Source organism: Rosa rugosa, chromosome 4 (genome assembly GCF_958449725.1).
Source record: "Rosa rugosa chromosome 4, drRosRugo1.1, whole genome shotgun sequence".
Classification (NCBI taxonomy): domain Eukaryota; kingdom Viridiplantae; phylum Streptophyta; class Magnoliopsida; order Rosales; family Rosaceae; genus Rosa; species Rosa rugosa.
Window position 1 is genome coordinate 52166643 of NC_084823.1, and position 19937 is coordinate 52186579.

Genomic DNA, 19937 nt, shown 5'->3' on the forward strand with positions numbered 1-19937 from the left:
GAGAGGCCTTAGAAGCAACCAATGAGGATTTTGGTGCTGATAACGTGTTTAAGGAAAACTGAAATTGGGAGAGAATTGAGTCATACTTTCATTGATAATAGGGGCCTCTTTATATAAAGGATTACAAAGCTTAAAATCAGAGTTATACAAGGAAATATAATCGTACAATTAATCGGATATCTATGAATATCTCCGAGAATATCTCTAATTCAAAACCCTATTACAACTAGGTCAAGTAACCTAGAGTTTGGACCAGACACATATTCTGGATTTACTTGAACACTCCCCCTTGTATCGCCCAAACATGGTGCTCCTCTCATTGCCTCATTAAAAACCTTGCCGAGTAACAAAAACCATGTGGGACAAAAATAACCTCGGTCGAAGGGGAAAAAGAGCACAACACACCCTTCACGTTTCGACACCATACATGTAGACATCTCCCCTTAATGTCTGCACATCTCCCCCTGATGACTACGATCCTAGGAGTTCGGATAACTTCCTCAAACGATGCTACCAACATGTTCCTTGAAAGTGGAATTTAGGCAATGACTTAGTGAGTAAGTCTGCCAAACTGTCCTCAGATCGAACCTAGTTCACTTTGATCTTGAGGAGAGTCTGTTGTTGCTGATTATCCTTGGTGTTGTCGCTTTTGATGTAGCCTTGCTTCATTTGTTCAAAACAAGCAGCATTATCCTATACGCTTGTAGGTTCATATGTGGTAGACTTCAAAGCACAATTGTTCGAACATGCGTAACTATGGATCCAATCCATATACATTCACTAACCACTTCGTGAAGAGCAATTATCTCTGCATTGTTCGAAGATATAGCGACTAGGGTCTGTTCTGTAGACCTTCAAGATATCACGGTCTCTTTACCCATGGTGAACACTTAACCAGTTTGGGAAGACTTTTGTGTGGGTCAGAGAGATACCCAATATCAGCAAAACCTTCCCAAACACATGTCGTTTTGGGATGGGGATAGTGGACGCAGGCCAGTGTTGGCGGCGTTCCTGGTGTGTGATGGGTCCGAATCCATCATCTCTCTGTAGGGATAGAACAAGCCCATATCAATCGTACATCTCAAGTACCGAAAGATATCTTTTACACCAATCCAATGGCGTCGCGTTGGCGCAAAACTATATCTAGCTAACAAGTTCACAACATATGAGATGTCCGGTCTTGTGCATTGAGCTAAGTACAATAATGCGCCTATTGAACTTAAGTAGGGCACTTTTGCCTCTAGCACATCTTCGTCATCATCCTTCGGATGAAGAGGATCCTTTTCAGGATCAAGACTACGGACGATCATGGGGGTGCTTGAAGGCTTGACTTTGTCAAAATGCCTAAGCAACTATCAACACGATGCTCAAGTTCCAAACCGAGACATAATCGTGTTTTCCCAAAATCCTTCATCTCAAACTCGGATTTCAAGTGTTCAGTGGTTTCCCTTAACTCTTTAAGGGCTTCCAATGAAGATCATGTCCAACATGAACCGCAATATAATCCGAAACTTGTTATGGAAACGCGCGGGCATATCCCTTCCCAATCAAGTAGTCACTTTAGTGAGCGTTTCAATCTTATTGCAAACGCGCTCCGTGATCTAGAGCCACTTGACTTGGGTAAATGAAGTTCACCATGAACCTTCATGTATATTCCGTATCTAGATCCCCAAAGAGATACGTAGTGACCATATTTGTAAGCTGCATGTTCAGTTATTCGGAAACTACCAAACTGACAAGGTAGTGGAGTGCAATGACATCCATTACGAGAGAATATGTCTCATCGTAGTCGATTCCAGGGCATTTTGTCAGAAGCCTTACGCCATTAGGCGAGATTGCCATCTCTTTTTCTCATCACGCTTTCTAACGAATACCCATTAGTCAATAGGTTTTATGTTAGGAGATGTTGGCATCATTGGTTTGAAAATCTTCCTCTTCGTTAGAGAATCCAACTTAACCTGGATAACATCTTTCCATTTAGGCCAAATTTCTCTACGTTGGCATTCATTCATCAACGGAGCGTAGTTCGATATCATCAGACTCAACAAACTCATGCGCAATGAAATGTGCGATTACATCATCAATCATGATACAGTTTCTATCCCACGTCTCATGTACACTAGTGTAATTTTCAGAGAGCTCTATATTCTCAAGAATAGGTTCTAACGTTGAGGCGTCCCCCAACGATAACCATAATTCGGAAGATTCTCATGAGACGGATTCTGAGTATTGATGATCAAAGGATTGGAATGTGCCAAAGTATCCTTCGAACCCATATGTCTCCCAGGCATCCTAGCTGTGGCCATGGCCTATAACGTCAGAATGCCACTCTTTTTGGCATTGGCCTACCTTCATGTAGAGTGGCGCTACGTCCTCTCGTAGGGACGTACTTCCTTGCAGGCATATTTGCAGCAGATAGGTAATCTCGTCACTTTAGTAAGGATTGAGATGAGACATAGTGGGGACAAACCACGACAATTCCTGTCGTTCCTGTTGAACATCTGTGTTCTTATCTCCCCTTAACGACGGGAAGACTGTCTCATCAAAGTGACATTCCGCAAATCTAGCGGTAATGGGATCGCCTTGCAAGGGCATTAAGTGGCGGACGATTGTCGGAGTATCAAATCCAACGTAGTTGCCCATTCGTCTGTAAGGACCTGTCATAGAGCGATGTGGCGGCGCAATTGGCATATAAATAACACACTCAAATATGCGTAAGTACGATATTTGTACCCTGTCACTAGCTGTAACGCAGAGGTAGATTGAGTGGCAGTGGGTCGTAGACGAATTAGCATAGCTGCATGCAATATTGCATCACCCCAAGCGGATAAAAAAAGGATTTGTGCGCATTACCAATGTCTGGACTACCATCGTAGTCGTTTCCGCGAGATCATTTGGGTGTGTTCATGGGAATATAATGTCCAACATCAGTCCCAATGCAATAACCATCGAAAGTCTACGATGTAAACTCTCTAGCATCGTCAAGTCCAATTGACAGAATAGGATGATCCGGGGAGTGTGCCCGTTGTCATATGATATGTGCTAGGAGTGTAGCATAAGCAGCATTACAAGTGGACAATGGCACAACGCGTGACCAGCGTGTTTGCGTGTCAACCAACATCATGAGATATTTAAACGTCCGCAAGTTGGTTGAACTAGTCCACAGAATCCCCACGGATTCTATATAAGAACATAATGAGTATTTTTATATCGTTTGCATCGGACGGTCTCAGTCCTAATTTTCCTAAGGAGCGGGCTTTGTAAAGCGAGCGAGAGGCTTTAGAAGCAACCAATGAGGATTTTGGTTAGGCCTGAGCGTCTGAAACTCTATTTGAAGCAAGTTGGTGATTGCAGCATCACCTGGGGCACCATCACCATGATTGATGTCATCCATGGCGTCATGGATAGGGACTGCGTCAGCCCTAGGCTGGTGGTGGACTGAGGCGGTGCCCTAGGCAGCAGCGTCGGTCACACTTAGTCCAGGAATCAACTTTTGATTCATGCTTTGTTTCACTCGAGAGAAAGGATATCCATGTGAAGTCTTCAGTAGACGGATCATCATATCATGACCAGGATGACCTATCCTGTCGTGACAAAGCTAATATGTGTCTAAATCCAAGAGATCTTCTCGCATAACTATATTGGATTTAATAGCTGGAATAGTGACACAGAGTCCACTAGAGAGACACATAAACTTCTCTAAGATGCGCCTTTATTCGCAATCGTTAGAGGCATTGCAAAGGAACTCATTTCCGTTCTCTACATGCGTTTTCGCATGGAATTTGTTGTCTATTCATAGGTGCGATTTGCTCTAGGAGCGTAGAGAGTTTCTGTGACAATTATCAAGGTGTCATTTGGCAAGAGGAACTTGGGCTATTCCATGTCCTTGAATTAATACTAATGGCCCAACCATCGAAGTCACAAAGTAATATGCTCATAATCAAAATGGAGTCATAATGAAAATGTGGTGACCCGAGAGGGGGGTCCCACATGGCCGCGACTCCGAGCCAATGAGGAATCGACATGTCACGAATGACATCTCGATAGCTCATCAACCTGAAACCGCAAGGCCTTTTGAGTTTAGGTTGTCGGTCTACAAAACACTTTCTTGGACAAGTCATTCTAGCAACCAAACAACACATTTTCAAAAACGGAATTGAAATGGGCTAAGAGTTTTGGGCTTGCAATCGGAGCCCAATTTGGAAAATAAAACAAATCACTAAGTAACTACAAGTATGGGAGACGCGCCCCAGGGTTACGGGTCTCCCGAAATTTTGGTAAACGAGTAGGAAATAAATAAAAGTAAATAAACAAGCTACGTCAAAATCCGATAAAGGACCAAAACCTTCTTTTGATAAAATTAAAGAAGAATGCGCCAAGCCGGGCCATGTGCCTCCTCTGTACGCTCCCCGACCACATGCTCGAAACCTGCACACTATTGTAGGGGTGAGCTTTCGTCCTCGCATGCCCAGTAGGGGCCGACCCAACCATGCTAGGTTTGAAAATAATAATATACTTGAAAATATTTACTACATAATATTGTGCACGTTTAACGAAAATACTTTAAAAAGAGGCAACCACAAACATTTATCTCTTTTATAAAACATATGCAGTATGTTTCACACAATTTGGAGCTCCGAGATACTTACCTGCCGGCTAAAATAAAATAAATCGGTGACCGACCTGGTTTGTCATCCTTCGATAACCGGCCAACTACTCTGTAGTACTTCCGACTACAAGTAGCGAAAGTGTCCATTTCCTGGCCCTGAGTCTCCTATGACTGGTTCACTGTCTGTACTCACCTTTCCTCGACAAACATAGGAGCACGGCCCCCTCCGGAGGTTCACGGTTATCGACACCGTGGGATCCCTAGGAATCTACGCGTCTAAGTCCCATTCACTTTCAGGTCACAAGTACAAACATACAATGGGGTACAGTATCTCAACATACAAGTCTAGCCTCGGTTTTCGTAATCAGTAAATATCAGTTATGGAAACACAGATATCACGAGGCATTGACTAATGAACAACCAAAAACGTACTTGCAGGCAACAAACTATTTTACTAGTGCATTCCACACACAAAAAAAGCCTCTAACAAGGAAGGGACAGCTCACCCTACCTGGAATTGGAGTGCTCGTCCACATTCGGGTTCGTTCCAGACTTTCGATCATTTGTCCAAATCCAAGTGCACACGCTCGAATCCTTTAACAAAAACTAAATCCGATAAGTACTCAATCCATAACTCATTTGCTTAATTTCTTTATGAGTTACCAATTTAACTTGAATCGATAATTAATGGTAACCATTCCCGAACAATTCACTTAACGTAGTAAGCTCATTTGGGAGATGGTGATCACACTTCTTTCCATGTTAAAATTTCGGTCAACCGGTTTAACCTCATTTTATTTAGCTTTTTAACCTTTAAGCAATTAAATAGCAACCACCATTCCCAAATAATCCAAATGATATAGCATTTAAATCATTTGGGATATGGTGACCATACTTGACACATTCACCTTCATTTGTTTAACATTTTTACTTCAAGGAACCAAACGATAATTACCATTCCCGATGGATTACAATCTTGGGATATGGTAGCTTTAAAGTACTTCACTTGTAATTTACTTCATTTATCGGAATCCAATATCCCAATTTCACTTAATCACATAGAGGTTACCGTTTCCATGACCAATTTCCACTCTCAATTCTCTTAGTTTCCTTATTACTAGCTTCTTAAAGAACTCACCAAATTAACCATTCTTTGTCCACCTTGCATTACTACCTCTCCAAGATTTATAACAACTCACTTCTTTTATTAAACAAAGCCAACCCTTAATTTGCAATAAGCTAATTCACATTCGTTCATTCAAGCCAAGTTTCCAACAAAATCGGTTTCTTATTTAAGCATTAACCATTCAGCAGCATAACCGGGTTTCATTTCAAAATACAATTACCACACCAAATCTCGTAGCTTGTCAGAGACCAATACTTACCACTTCTTCTTTTCCAAAATAGAAACCAATTCGTAGTAGCTGCATTCCCCAATCGACAACCGTTTTGGAACACCTAACGAACATAACAAAAATCAGCAATCCAGCTCTTAACCAAATTCATATCCAAACATGGAGTTCAGGACCCTTACCTTAATCCATTTTCAATGGAGATTGATCCAATAGTTTCTTTTCTCCAAAACTTCAAATTCGTAAAATCCAAAGCTCAGGGTTCTCTAAAATCTCCCAAAACACAGATTCCAATCCCTCACATTCCAAATCAGACAACACAAATCAGGGTTTCCGGTTTATAATAGAATAAAGGCCTCAACCAAAGAGAGGTGTCGAAAATCACCTAGTTAAGTCAGTCTGAGAGTCCGGCGGTCGTGGGCAGCAGAGTTACAAACTTTCACGCCCGGACGGCGGCATGTGCGGCGCGTGTGACGTTTCGGGGCAGCGCCGGATTTTGGGGTTTTGAGGGTTGGAGGTTTTTGAGGTACTGATTCCATTTCTGAAGGTGGTTTAGCTTGCTTTGAGCTGGATATTGGAGAACGTTGAAACCCAGAGCTTTGAGCTCCGGTGATGGCACTTACGGGTTCCTCTGATGTCGGGTTAGTGGAGAGGCTTCTGGGCTTTGACAATCGGCTTGCCCCGAGCTCGTTGGTGGCGGCATGATCCAAGGAAACGGCCGGAAATCAGAGAAGAATGATGAACAGCGATTTCACAGGTTTGGAAATCGAGTGTGAAGGTTGGGGCTGATGCATGGCTGTGATTTCACTTGGGTTTTGGTCGGATTTGGATTGTGGTTCCACTGGTGGTAGCAGTGACGAGAGGTGGTGGCCGGAAATCGACGAACGAGGAGGGCAGTGGCGTCGCAGTTGTCCCGGCATGCATGTGGTGGTTAGGAGTTTTCGATCGGTGGCTGAATGGCTGGGCTTTGATCGGATTTAGGTTCTGGATCGATGGGTGGTAATGGTGTGGTGAGATGGTGGCCGGAAATGGGGTTTTCCGGTGATGGCAGAGAGAAGAAGGAAGAGAGAGAGCGAGAGGTTGTGGAGAGAGTGAGAGGGAGGATGCGGCCGAGAGGGAGATAGGAAGAGAATGGGATTTTAGGGTTTCTAATTTCCTATTTATACTTGCGTATGAGAAATATCGAATTTGCCCTTTCGACGAGTTACAAAACTCCTCTAGCTAATTGCTTTCGGTTTTGGGCACGTAACATTTTTTTTTATTCGTTTTTCATCGGAAACTTCCTAAGTTACTCCTCGACTTCGTCCTAGGCCCAAAACTCAGTTTCGTAAAAACCCAAAATCCAAAACTTTGTCACAACTCAATTTATCGTTTTGGAAACTTCAACAAGTTGTCGCCTCACTAAACTTCTGTAACCTTCTTGGCCCAAAACGAAGGACTCTGGCCCAAACTTAAATTATAAGGCCCAAATCGAAGTCTTGACACCGAATTGATCTCCAAGGTCAATTTCTTCACTTAAATCACCTGGCGAAAAATTACCTTCAAAAATTAAACAAATTTTCGGGGGCTCACAGAAAAGAACTCGAAATTTTATTCATAAGCCAACAGAGTACATCATTGTCTCTTAACCATTAGAAGAATCTAATCCATATGCTAGCTAATGCAAAACAAAGGTAGTCGTTTGATTTCTTTCGGTAATTCAAAAATAAATATGACCAGGTGAGTAGAGAGATGTCGGTGGAGCAAAGCTCACTTAAGTACCACTTATCTCAAAACCTTCCTAGACATCATACTCATTTTGGATGAGCCTATGTGTACATACATGTACATTTGCAAGCATAATTAGCTCTAATAGGCTACGCTCATTCTACCGCCAAAGGTATTAATTCCAACCAAAGGAGTGACATGCAGACACACCGCCAGGCGGGCTACAGCCCCAACGTCGGACCACCTCCAGATCGCCGCCGACGCGCCGCCACGCGCCGCGCCAAGATGGCATCAGAAGCTTCTGAAACTGGAAACTGAGGCACATCAGTCCCACATCGAAAACAAAGAGAAGATCAACCTCTTCCTCACCTATAAAAGGTCCTCCCCTCTCTCCTCATTAATTACGCATTCAACACTTACCTACTGTTACTTTGTCAACATAAATACATTGACTAACTTAGGCATCGGAGAGTTGAAGACCACCCAACGCAGTCTCCCTCTGACGCCCTTTGTATTTTACTTGACAGGTAGCGGAGGCTTAGAGAGCATCACAAGTATCGATCCGCCCACCGGATCAGCGTTAACAAAGGTTCAGCTACCGCCGAACTTTTAGACATTAACATTGGCGCCGTCTGTGGGAATCCTTGAACAAAAGGCCATCCCACCACAATTACCATGACTAACGGTAGCGGGGGAAACGCTGAAGAGCAGGCAGACCATCCCGCCGTCCCCCAACCTCCCGACCCAGCAGTAGGCGTTAACCGCGCGTTATTCACAACCCCGGCCAACCCCGGCGGTGAGGCAAATCCAAGCAGCAGCCGCCCACCGGGCCAAGATCTCGTTACTATGTACGAGCTAGCACTGGCGGATATTCACAAGGCAAACAAAGAACGTGAGGCGGAGCGCAAGGAAAAGGCTGAAGCACAGCGGCAGGTGGCTACACTCATGACACGTTTCGAGGAATTAAAGAAGACACTGGAGGCCACCGCCCGCCCAGCACAGAGCGAGCAGTCACATAGCACCAGGCGTAGCCGACCCGGCACCGGAACGTTGGGACCGGGGCCGGTCATACAGATGCAGGTACCGCTGAACCCACCCGAGTTATTGGGAATGGGACCACCGCCCATACCCCAACCAATGTTAGAACAAGAGGCGGAATCACTCCCGCACACCAACTGCTCGGAGGCTAGGGCACGGACCGAGAATAATCCGCCTGTGTCGAGGCGCAGGCTGTCCCAGCGGGTCGTTCAGGATGATTCCACCAACGATGCAACCGCCCAGATATTGGAAAGGATGCACCAACTGGAGCAGAGGTTGATCCGGGCGGAGTCGGGTGTCCCAGCGCCAACTCAGAATCCGCTCTTCGCTTCCAGACCCGGGCCCTTCACCGCTGCAATTCTGCAAGCTGTCAGACCGGCATATGCAAAAACCCCAAAGATGGCGCATTATGGCGGAATGTCTGACCCCTTCGTCCACATTGACACCTTCAAGAAGGTCACCAACAACAAGGGGTTCGACGACGCCACCTTGTGCCACTTGTTCAGCGAAACATTGGATGGCGAGGCAATGAACTGGTTCTTTGAGTGTCCGCCGGGGTCTGTCAGTTCATTCAATGCACTATCCCATGCTTTCCTCTCCCGGTTCATCTTATTATCCGCCGGTCACCACAACACAAGTCAGCTGTTCAGCGTCAAGCAGGGGGAGGACGAGTCACTGAAGGCCTTCGTCACGAGGTGGCGGGCGGCAGCATCTCAGTGCCGTGACCTAGACAAAACGATGGCATCAGCGGCCTTCAAGAAGGGTCTGCTCAAGGGACCGTTCCTCTATCACCTCAACTACAATCATCCCAATGCGACGTATGACCACGTCATGAGTGAGGCGGTCATTCACGCCCAGGCGGAATTCATCACATATGGAGAAACCCCACCACCACCGCCAACACCAAAATCAACACAGCCATCCTCCAGTCATCAGGAAACCGCTAACAAGACCCCCTCAGTACCATCAACTGACAAGAAAAGGGAGTGGCAACAGGGCCACCACCAGAACAAACGGCAGAAGGACCAGCATTACCATAAGGGCAACCGCCCAACTCATGGGGATAACCGCAACAAGCAGGCGGAGTCCTCGCAGAGGTATGCAGTTTTCACGGTCCTGACTGCCTCGTATGAAGACATCTACAATCAGTGCAAGGATCAGATCCCGCCGCCACCCCCTCCAAAATACCCAAAAACAGGCAAACCCAGGAACACCGGCAAGTGGTGCAAATACCACAAGGACAGCGGCCACAATACCAACAGCTGCAATGCTCTCAAAACGGCCATTGAGACCTTGTACCGTGACGGCAAGTTGGAGCAGTTCAAGGTGCGTCAACCACCACCAGTAATTGCGAACGTTGAGACCTTGGGCCGCATCAACACCATCGATGGCGGTGCTCCAATCACCAGCATGTCTCACAGGGCAAGAAAGCGCTATGCACGCGCTAATCACCCAAAGAAAGTCTGCAACATCCGCTACGAAAGATCCGCCAAACTCCCAAGATCAGGTTGGGAAACTATTACCTTTTCGGAGGAGGAAGAGCGCGGAGTGTATTTACCCCATGACGACCCATTTTTGGTCGATGCCATTCTTGGCAAATTCTCGGTGGAGAGAATCTTGGTAGATAGCGGGTCCGCTGTCAACGTCATCTTCAGTGGCTGCTACGACCATCTCAAGCGGAACAAAAAACTACTCCAGGATCACGAGCCACTGCTCAGCTTCTCCGGTGACGTCACACAACCGCTAGGGTCAGATTACATGCGGCTGGTTATTGGCACTAGCCCCTGCATGGCGGAGGTACATACAGAATTCATTATTGTCGACTGCTTCAGTTCGTACAACGCCATCATTGGTCAACCAGCGCTTAACAAGCTCAAGTGCATCATTGCCGGGTACATGCTTCTTATGAAGTTCCCCACGCCCAACGGCACGGGCTGCGTCAGGGGAAGCCAGCAGCTGGCACGAGAATGTTACTCAACGACTATAGCGCGGTCGACGCGCCGCCATGAAATTCTGACAGTAGGTAGTGAGGCACCGCCACCAAACATCTTTGAGGATCCTAGGGATGAGGAGGAGAAGTATGTAAGGAAGGAACCAATCGACCCTGACACGTCGTTAAAGGTTGTCTGCCTCTCAGACGAGCACCCTGAGCGGACAGTCCGCATAGGCGCCCAGCTAAACCCAGAGGTGGAGGCAGAACTCACTCAGTTCCTACGTGATAACGCCGCCGTCTTTGCATGGTCATACGCAGACATGCCAGGTATCTCTCCTGAAATTATCACTCATAAACTGACCATCAAACCCTCCTTTTATCCCATCAAGCAGAAGCGAAGGGCCTTTGATGAGGAAAAATATCGGGCAATCAGAGAGGAGGTCGCCAAACTCCAAGACATTGGGTTCATCCGCCAAGTCATCTATCCCCAGTGGATCTCAAACCTGGTAATGGTCAAAAAGGCCAGCGGCAAGTGGCGGATGTGTGTCGACTTCAAAAATCTCAATAAGGCATGCCCAAAGGATAGTTTCCCGCTACCTCGTATCGATCAGTTAGTCGATGCAACTGCCGGACATGAGCTCCTCAGCATGATGGACGCTTTCTCCGGATACAATCAGATCAAGATGCACCCCAGCGACCAGGAATGCACCACCTTCACCACCGACAAAGGCCTCTACTGCTACAATGTCATGCCTTTCGGTCTAAAGAACGCCGGTGCAACTTACCAGCGGTTGATGAACGCCATGTTCGCTGAGCATCTGGGAAAAATCATCGAGGTCTACGTGGACGACATGCTAGTCAAGAGCATAAAGGCCAGCGGACATGTGGCAAACCTCAAGGTCATAGTAACCATTCTCTTGGCCTACGGTATGCGCCTCAACCCAGAAAAGTGTTTCTTTGCTGTCACCGCTAGCAAATTCCTGGGATACATCGTCAGCGAGCGAGGCATCGAGGCTAACCCAGATAAGGTCCAGGCCATCCTTGACCTGGCGGACCCTGAGTATAAGGTACACGTCCAGTGCCTCCAGGGCAAGTTAACCGCCCTTTCTCGATTCATCTCTCGACTCACTGATAAGTGTGCCCCATTCTTCAAACTTCTCAAAACAACGCACAAGAAGGTCATCGACTGGAACCCAGAGTGCCAGGCGGCGTTCCAGGGCCTAAAGGAATATCTGGCGGCAGTCCCTCTCCTTTCTGTTCCTGTGCAAGGAGAAACACTATTCATCTACCTGGCGGTCTCGGCATCAGCGGTAAGTTGCGCCATTGTCCGGCGGGAAGGCCAAGATGAGCTTCCAGTGTTTTACGCCGGCAGAGGCATGAACAGAGCAGAAACAAGATATCCTCCATTGGAGCAACTGGCCCTCGCACTTATCGTTACCGCCAGACGCCTCCGGCAATACTTCCAGGCTCACACGATCCATGTGTTAACCAATCAGCCGCTGAGGCAAGTGATGCAGAACCCTGAACACTCGGGACGCCTCAGCAAGTGGGCCATTGAGCTCAGCGAGTTCGACATAGATTACAAACCAAGAACCGCCATGAAAGGCCAGGCGGTGGCGGACTTCATCGCTGAGATAACCGAGCGACAACCAGAACCCGGTGTTGAGACAAGGCCCGGAACAGAAATGGTAACCGTTGAGGAGGTAGCTCCCCCACGGTCAGATTGGAACCTGCATGTGGACGGCTCCGCCAGCGCCAACGCCAGCGGCGCAGGAATCATCTTAACAGGACCCGGGGGACTGAACGCGGAGTACGCATTAAAATTCAACTTCAAAGCTTCAAACAACATGGCGGAATACGAGGCACTCATCGCCGGTCTACTCCTCGCCATTGACTCGGGGGCTGACAGCGTCAACGTATTCAGCGACTCCCAATTAGTCGTTAACCAGGTCAACGACAGCTTCCAAGCCAAGGACCAGCAGTTAGCGGCATATTTGGGGTACGTCAAAACGTTGCTAAAAAAGTTCAAATTTCACACCATCACACAAATCCCCAGGGAAAAGAACGCCAAGGCTGATTCACTGGCGAGACTGGCAACCGCCCAGCCACATCAGAGTCCAGCGGACACAAGGGTAGAATACCTTGACAAGCCAAGCATCACAAAAACCCTGGCGGAGATCTTCAACATTGAAGTCAACCCCAGCTGGATGGACGAGATCATTGCATATAAACGCAGCGGCACATTGCCAGAGGATAAGGTCCAGGCACGACAGCTCAAGCGGAGAGCAACCCGCTACAACATTCAGAATGGCAAGCTGTACCGCCAGGGGTTCACCTATCCCAACCTCCGCTGTCTAACCCCAGAGGAGGGAAAGGTCGTCCTGGCGGAAATCCACGGCGGAGAATGTGGAAACCACTCAGGAGCTAGATCATTGGCCAACCGCACATTGCGACAGGGCTACTTCTGGCCCACACTGGGTGATGACGCCCGGCAAATTTCGAGGTCCTGCCACAAATGCCAGCAGTTTGCAGATCTCCCACATGCACCGGCAGAACCTCTGTCAGTCATCATCGGCCCTTGGGTTCACTCCACGTGGGGCCTCGATTTGATGGGAAAATTCCAAACCACCAAGGGCCAGTTCAAGTACATCATTGTAGCCATCGACTACAACAGCAAATGGATAGAGGCGGAGCCACTAACGGCAATTACTACCGCCAATGTCATTCGCTTCCTCTGGAAGAACATCTACTGCCGCTATGGTGTCCCACACACAATCATTACGGACAACGGTACACAGTTCAACAACAAGGAACTCATATCGTTCACCGCCAACTTGGGCACCAAGTTAAGTTTTGCATCTGTCGCCCATCCCCAAACCAACGGCCAGGTCGAAGCAGCAAACAAGATAATCAAGAAGCTGTTAAAAAAGAAGCTCGACAGCGCAAAGGGTTTATGGGCGGAGAAGCTTCCAGAAGTCCTATGGGCCATCCGGACAACTCCAACTACCGCCACCGGCGAAACTCCTTTCTGCATGATGTTCGGCACAGAGGTGGTCCTACCTATTGAAGTAACTCAGCCTACCGCTAGGGTCGAGGGCTACTGCCCAAACACCAACAGCGACGGCATCAACCTGGACAGGGACCTCCTAGAAGAAAAAAGACACAAGGCCCATTTGCGCAATTTGCAAAACAAAAGGCTGGTATCGCGTTTCTACAACGCCAGAGTCAAAGCCCGGAACCTCCAACTGGGGGACTGGGTAATGAAGGAAGTCATTCCGCCGCCAACAAAGCTCCGCCCAACTTGGGAAGGCCCATACAACATTGTGGAAGTCGTGAGCCCAGGCACCTTCTACTTAATGGACAAGGATGGTGCCAAATCGGCCCACCCTTGGAATACTGAACACCTTCGGTATTATTACAAATAGTCAGACCGCTACCCAGGAGCATCTTGACTTAGCTAAATTTTTGTTTAATATTTAGCTAAGGGAAGCTACCCGACGGGTACTACCCCACTTTTGTACGCTGATCAATCAGCTATCAATGAAACGAGGAATTATTCAAACCATTGTTACCAAGTCTAGCACTGAGGGCAACTAGCAACGCCAGCAATCGTCAACGGACCTCGTCCGCTACGAGGTGCACTTGGACCAATTTTAATTCCTTTAATGTGTCATTGATTGGCAAAAGCAAAATGTAACTCAAAGTACTAACGGTACAAACACATCCCAGCAAACACCAAAACTCAAAATTTCATATTATTCAGCAAACACATTACAAAATGGTATGCCTCAACGGCTACAAAAGAAACAGGGAAGTTGAAAAATCGGGAGCGGTCTGCACTGGCCTCAAGGGCGACCTTCGACATCTTCTGCTTCGGCAGGCGGCGGCACGACCGCTCGACTTGTCTGATCAGACCCTCGCGCTGTTGGACTTGGGGTCTCTATGGTACCATCCGCACGGGTGTGCGCCGCCAGGAAACCAGCGCGCGACACCTCCGACGGGGTGGGGTTCGGAGTCTGCTGGGACCCTTCCGCCGGATGTGCACCACTTTCCCCGCTCCCTGACCGGGCACCTCCCGCTGGAGCGGCCACGGCGTCTCTCTCCGAAGGGGTACTCTTGGCTGGCGGCGCATCAGGCTGCGACGCTTTGGCGAAGTCGATGGCGCCCTTCCGCTTCAGCATATCTATGTTTGCTAAAGCCCTGGCCTTCGCCGACTCGGTCATCGCCTTCTTAAACTCCGCAGACCGCTTGAATGCTTCAACAGCGGCTGCCGCGGCGGTATCCCCTTCAGCTCTCACACGAGCAACCTCACCTTCTAACCGCTTCAACTCCGTCGCTTTGGCGGCGGACTCCCGCTGTACGATAATAAGTTTTTTATCCTTGGCGGCAATCCGCTCCTGCAGCAACGCAACGTCCTGCTCCAACTTGGAGACGCGGTCGTTCCTCTCCAAATCGCGCTCGATGGCCACGCAGAGCTTACCGCGGGCGTCGGCAAGGTCACACTCTGCCTTCGCCAGGCGCCGCTCTGCCTCCGCCAGCTTCTCCTTCTCCTCCGCCAACTCCTTCTGGAGACCTTGAATTTCCTCCCTCAGCTCCCCCTCGACCATGGGCTGCTTCGACGCCGCCACGAACATGTCGTGCAGTCCCGCCGATATTTGCCCAAACGCCAAGTTGAAGGGCGATTGGTCAATTGCTGTCGGGCGTGAGATACCCGCTAGGCCGCCGAACCCTAGCCGTTCGCAGAGGTGGAAGAGGAATTCCCGCTCCCCATCTGTCATGAACGCCGCGTACTCGGCAAATGAGTCCAGCTCGCTAGCGGCGGGCTCTTCTCCCTCCACAACAACAGTCTTCGGCGGAGCTTCTCGGGCCCTCTTCTGTCGGCGGGACCCGATCACCTCCACGTCCTCCCCCTCTTCCTCGTCAGGAGAGTCAGCCTGCCGACGTTTTCTCTCCAGCACCCTTTGGTTCCCGGCGGCAGTCTTCGTCACCCTCACCGGCGGTTCCTCCCTTTGCTCAATGACGGTCTCCACCGGCGACACCACCCTTTCCTTTTGGAGGCCACGCCTGTTGGCGGGCATCCGCTCTTTCTGCTGCCCAGCCGCAGCGCCTCCCTTCTTCCCGCCAGCCACTTGGACCCCCGCCTGCACTATCGGTAGACCATCCTCACCAAGATGGGAGTGGTGCGGCATTGGCAGCACCACCGGAACCTCGGACTGGCTCAGCGCCAGCGTCTCGGGGTTCACCAGCGTCTGTTGGGCCGCCAACCCCTCGGCGTACATGGTCTCCAGAAAGTTGTCCACCTCGGCGCGGTCCATTGCTTTTTCGAAAGCGTCGCGACTCGATTTATTACCTGGCGGAGTTTCTAGGAAAATATACATAAACCAGTCAGTCTCAGCTACTTATTACAAATGAGACATCAGTCTGACGGAAAATTCTTACTAACGGAGCGAGTAAGTTTCTGGTCGACTAGCAACTCCCAGCCAGTCAGAAGCCTAAAGTCCAGCAGGTTGCGGTTCCGCCAACAGCCTCTGATCCGAGCAATGCGACACTCCTCCTCCCGCGTTAGGTTGTACCGCAGTCCCGCTGCACAAACAAGTGAATTAGTAAGAATACCAAATCTTCAAGATAGAAACCCCGCCGGCTACCTCCAGCGGAAATTGGTCACCAACCTCGGATAGGTTGGAACTCCGACTTAATCCTAAACGTCGGCCCTTCTTCGTTCACTCCAGCCTGGTACTCCCATCCCTCCGTGGCGACACAGAAGGTCCCCCGCCAATAGGACATTGAATCCCTTAGATTCTCGATCAGCTTGGGCGCTCCCTGGCGGCGGCTCAGGTTCACTTGCCCTCTGCAACCTTGGCGCTTCACGTACACCAGCTCGTAGAAGTGAAGCACTTCCGCCACGGTAGGCCCCTCACACCCGGACAACCGCCACAATGAGTTCATCGCCAGCAGCAGGCGCCACATGTTGGGACAAACCTGACCGAACGCAAGGCCGAATTCACACACCAGGATTTGCAGATTCGGCACCAGCGGTAGTGTTACTCCTTGGCGGAGTATGGCTTCGTGAACGGCCGCAAATCCCACTGGAAGAATCGACGCCTTCTCATCCGCTGTCGGCGGGCGCAGCTTCACAGAGCCCGGCAACCGGAACGTCCGCTTCATCTTGGTAACAGCGGCGAGAGACATCCGTCCTCCTGCCTCGTCGACGGGGGTGCCATCCCGGAGGAACCACGCGGACTCAGCGTCCTCCCCCGCTGTTTCCTCATCCCCAGCGGATCCGCTGGCGGCGTTGTTGCTCGCCAAGCGCTCGTCGCGCCTAGCTTTGGCCGCGGCCACATCACCCGCCTTAGAGCTCTCCGGACGTGACGTACGACCCATCGCTACTGCCCAAGGTATGGTCTGTAGCGGCTCAACCTCTAGCGGTTCTGGCAGTGAGGTTCCTGCATGGGCAGACGGACGCAACGAGTCAATAAATATCCTATCCGCCGCGCTGAACGACACGTCAGACCCGGAATCCTCACTGCTCGATATCTCTATGACGTTAGCCATCCCAAACCCTAAAACCCACACCAGTTAGCACAAACACAGATCTAGCCTATTCTTACATCAGTTATCGACAAGAACATCAGCCACAGTTTACCCAGAAAACACAAAAACAAGAACAAATAACCTACAAACACTAAACCCAGATTCGACCATCTAACAAATCCAGAAATCCCAACTGTCAAAAACACCAAAACCCATCCCCAAAAGCCCACTTCACACACTCAGAACACCCCAAATTCACAAAACCCAGAAAACTGACAACAGCAAGTACATAGAAATTCAATGGAACAGGGATAAGATTCCGAGCACCAACCTTACTGATGAAACCTTTGCTGTGATTGCAAGCGCTTGTCCTCACCAATAGAAACCTCGTCCCCAAGATCCGATAACTCCACAGCTTTCGCCCCGCAGAACTCTATTCGCAAATCGCAGAGAGCTTGAAGACGACAACTCGGGTTTGAAGTTTTCACAGTGTCAAATCTCGCTAAGGTTCCCCCCCTTTTATGTCAACATCAACGCATTCTAGGCCGTCCGCCAAAAAACGACATCACATACCAGCCGTACACGTGTCACAACTCTTCACTTACTCTCCGGATTAACCGAGGCGTCGCCTCGGTTACGAAATCCATAATTACTATCATTAATGGCGAGAAGACAGCTACGCTTAGGAGACAAGCCTCCGCACGCTAACCCTCTACGGGTTCAACACGTGTCAACCACCACCAGACGAAGCGTCTGGTGGAAGCAACCACTTGGGAAGAGTTCACCAATCGTCGTCCGAAGTCTCCGCTGAGCGAAACCCCGCCAGCAGAACTTCTCCCTTGTCATCTGTCAAGTGACGAAATCTCCGCTGAACGAAACCCCGCCAGCGGAACTTTTCCCTTGTCATCTTCCAAGCGACGAAGTCTCCGCTGAGCGAAACCCCGCCAGCGGAACTTCTCCCTTGTCATCTGCCAAGTGACGAAGTCTCCGCTGAGCGAAACCCCGCCAGCGGAACTTCTCCCTTGTCATCTGTCAAGTGACGAAATCTCCGCTGAACGAAACCCCGCCAGCGGAACTTTTCCCTTGTCATCTTCCAAGCGACGAAGTCTCCGCTGAGCGAAACCCCGCCAGCGGAACTTCTCCCTTGTCATCTGCCAAGTGACGAAGTCTCCGCTGAGCGAAACCCCGCCAGCGGAACTTCTCCCTTGTCATCTGCCAAGTGACGAAATCTCCGCTGAACGAAACCCCGCCAGCGGAACTTTTCCCTTGCCACCCTGCAAGCTGGGCATCTTCCGCTACGCACCTCTAGCGGAACCTCCGTTTCAGCTTGCTAGCTACGTATGTTGTTCAGCACTATCGCTCAACAAAATACCGCCAGGCACGTCTACCGGACGCTGCTTCCTACTGCATTTAGCGGGGGGATATCCGCCAAACGGCGAATCCCGAGGCCACGCCTCACTCTGACAACGACCGCCACGCGGCGTTACCGTCAGACCGTCCCTACGGGACACGGGGACTTGTCAACAGTCTACGACGGCCCTGATCAGGCACGTTGACCCCCGTCATTTGGGTTCTAAAGCTTGGGCTCGCTACCCAACACCCTCTGCTCCGTGCAGCTCCCCCTCAACAAACAATTTGCCGACCATCCGGAGGTCTATCTTAGCCGGGGAGTGGGGGACTCCCTGGGGGCCTAGCAGGGGCCCACCCGAAAGGGTATAAAGCGTTTGCTCAGTAAAACCAACGGTTGACAACGCACTGACGCTAATTATGCTCTTGCAAGTCTAGCAGAAGAAAACGCTTCAAACCGCCGAACAACTCCCCAACCAAGATTGCCCTCCTTGACTGGGGACTTGGGGGACTTGTACATACATGTACATTTGCAAGCATAATTAGCTCTAATGGGCTACGCTCATTCTACCGCCAAAGGTATTAATTCCAACCAAAGGAGTGACATGCAGACACACCGCCAGGCGGGCTACAGCCCCAACGTCGGACCACCTCCAGATCGCCGCCGACGCGCCGCCACGCGCCGCGCCAAGATGGCATCAGAAGCTTCTGAAACTGGAAACTGAGGCACATCAGTCCCACATCGAAAACAAAGAGAAGATCAACCTCTTCCTCACCTATAAAAGGTCCTCCCCTCTCTCCTCATTAATTACGCATTCAACACTTACCTACTGTTACTTTGTCAACATAAATACATTGACTAACTTAGGCATCGGAGAGTTGAAGACCGCCCAACGCGGTCTCCCTCTGACGCCCTTTGTATTTTACTTGACAGGTAGCGGAGGCTTAGAGAGCATCACAAGTATCGATCCTCCCACCGGATCAGCGTTAACAAAGGTTCAGCTACCGCCGAACTTTTAGACATTAACACTATGTGAAGAAAAACTAAACCAATGACATTTACTACAAAGTATATGGCAATTGCCTATTACATCTCTTGGAAAAATAAAGACTTAAATAGAAAATAGAATATTTAAGGGAGAAAGTATATTTATGGATATAGAAAAATGGAGAAAGGGAAAATAGAAGAATAACTTTGAGGTACGACTTGAGTCGTTTCCTTAAAGTGTTATTTGCCCCTACTCAATGAGTTTGCTAAAGGGTTCTTGGCAAATCACTTCCAATATATAACAAAGTTTCGAATCTGCGATAAGCAAAATCGAATAATTCCCTTAGAAACTACTAGAAGGAAATTGTATGATTATAAGAGAAGAAGAGGGAGAAGAGGAGAGTCAATTGCAGAATGATTTGATGATTGAAA

At 49.2% G+C, this 19937-nt stretch overlaps 1 long non-coding RNA gene across 1 annotated transcript; it reads right to left on the bottom strand.

The window, feature by feature from the left end:
- Positions 1 to 4157: 4157 nt before the first annotated feature.
- LOC133707289 (uncharacterized) lies at positions 4158 to 7051 on the bottom strand. Its single transcript, XR_009845036.1, has 4 exons — positions 6144 to 7051; positions 5995 to 6067; positions 5121 to 5203; positions 4158 to 4435 (listed from the first exon to the last, which is right to left on the bottom strand). It is a non-coding gene; the product is annotated as an uncharacterized LOC133707289 (long non-coding RNA).
- Between the last annotated feature and the right edge of the window lie 12886 nt (positions 7052 to 19937).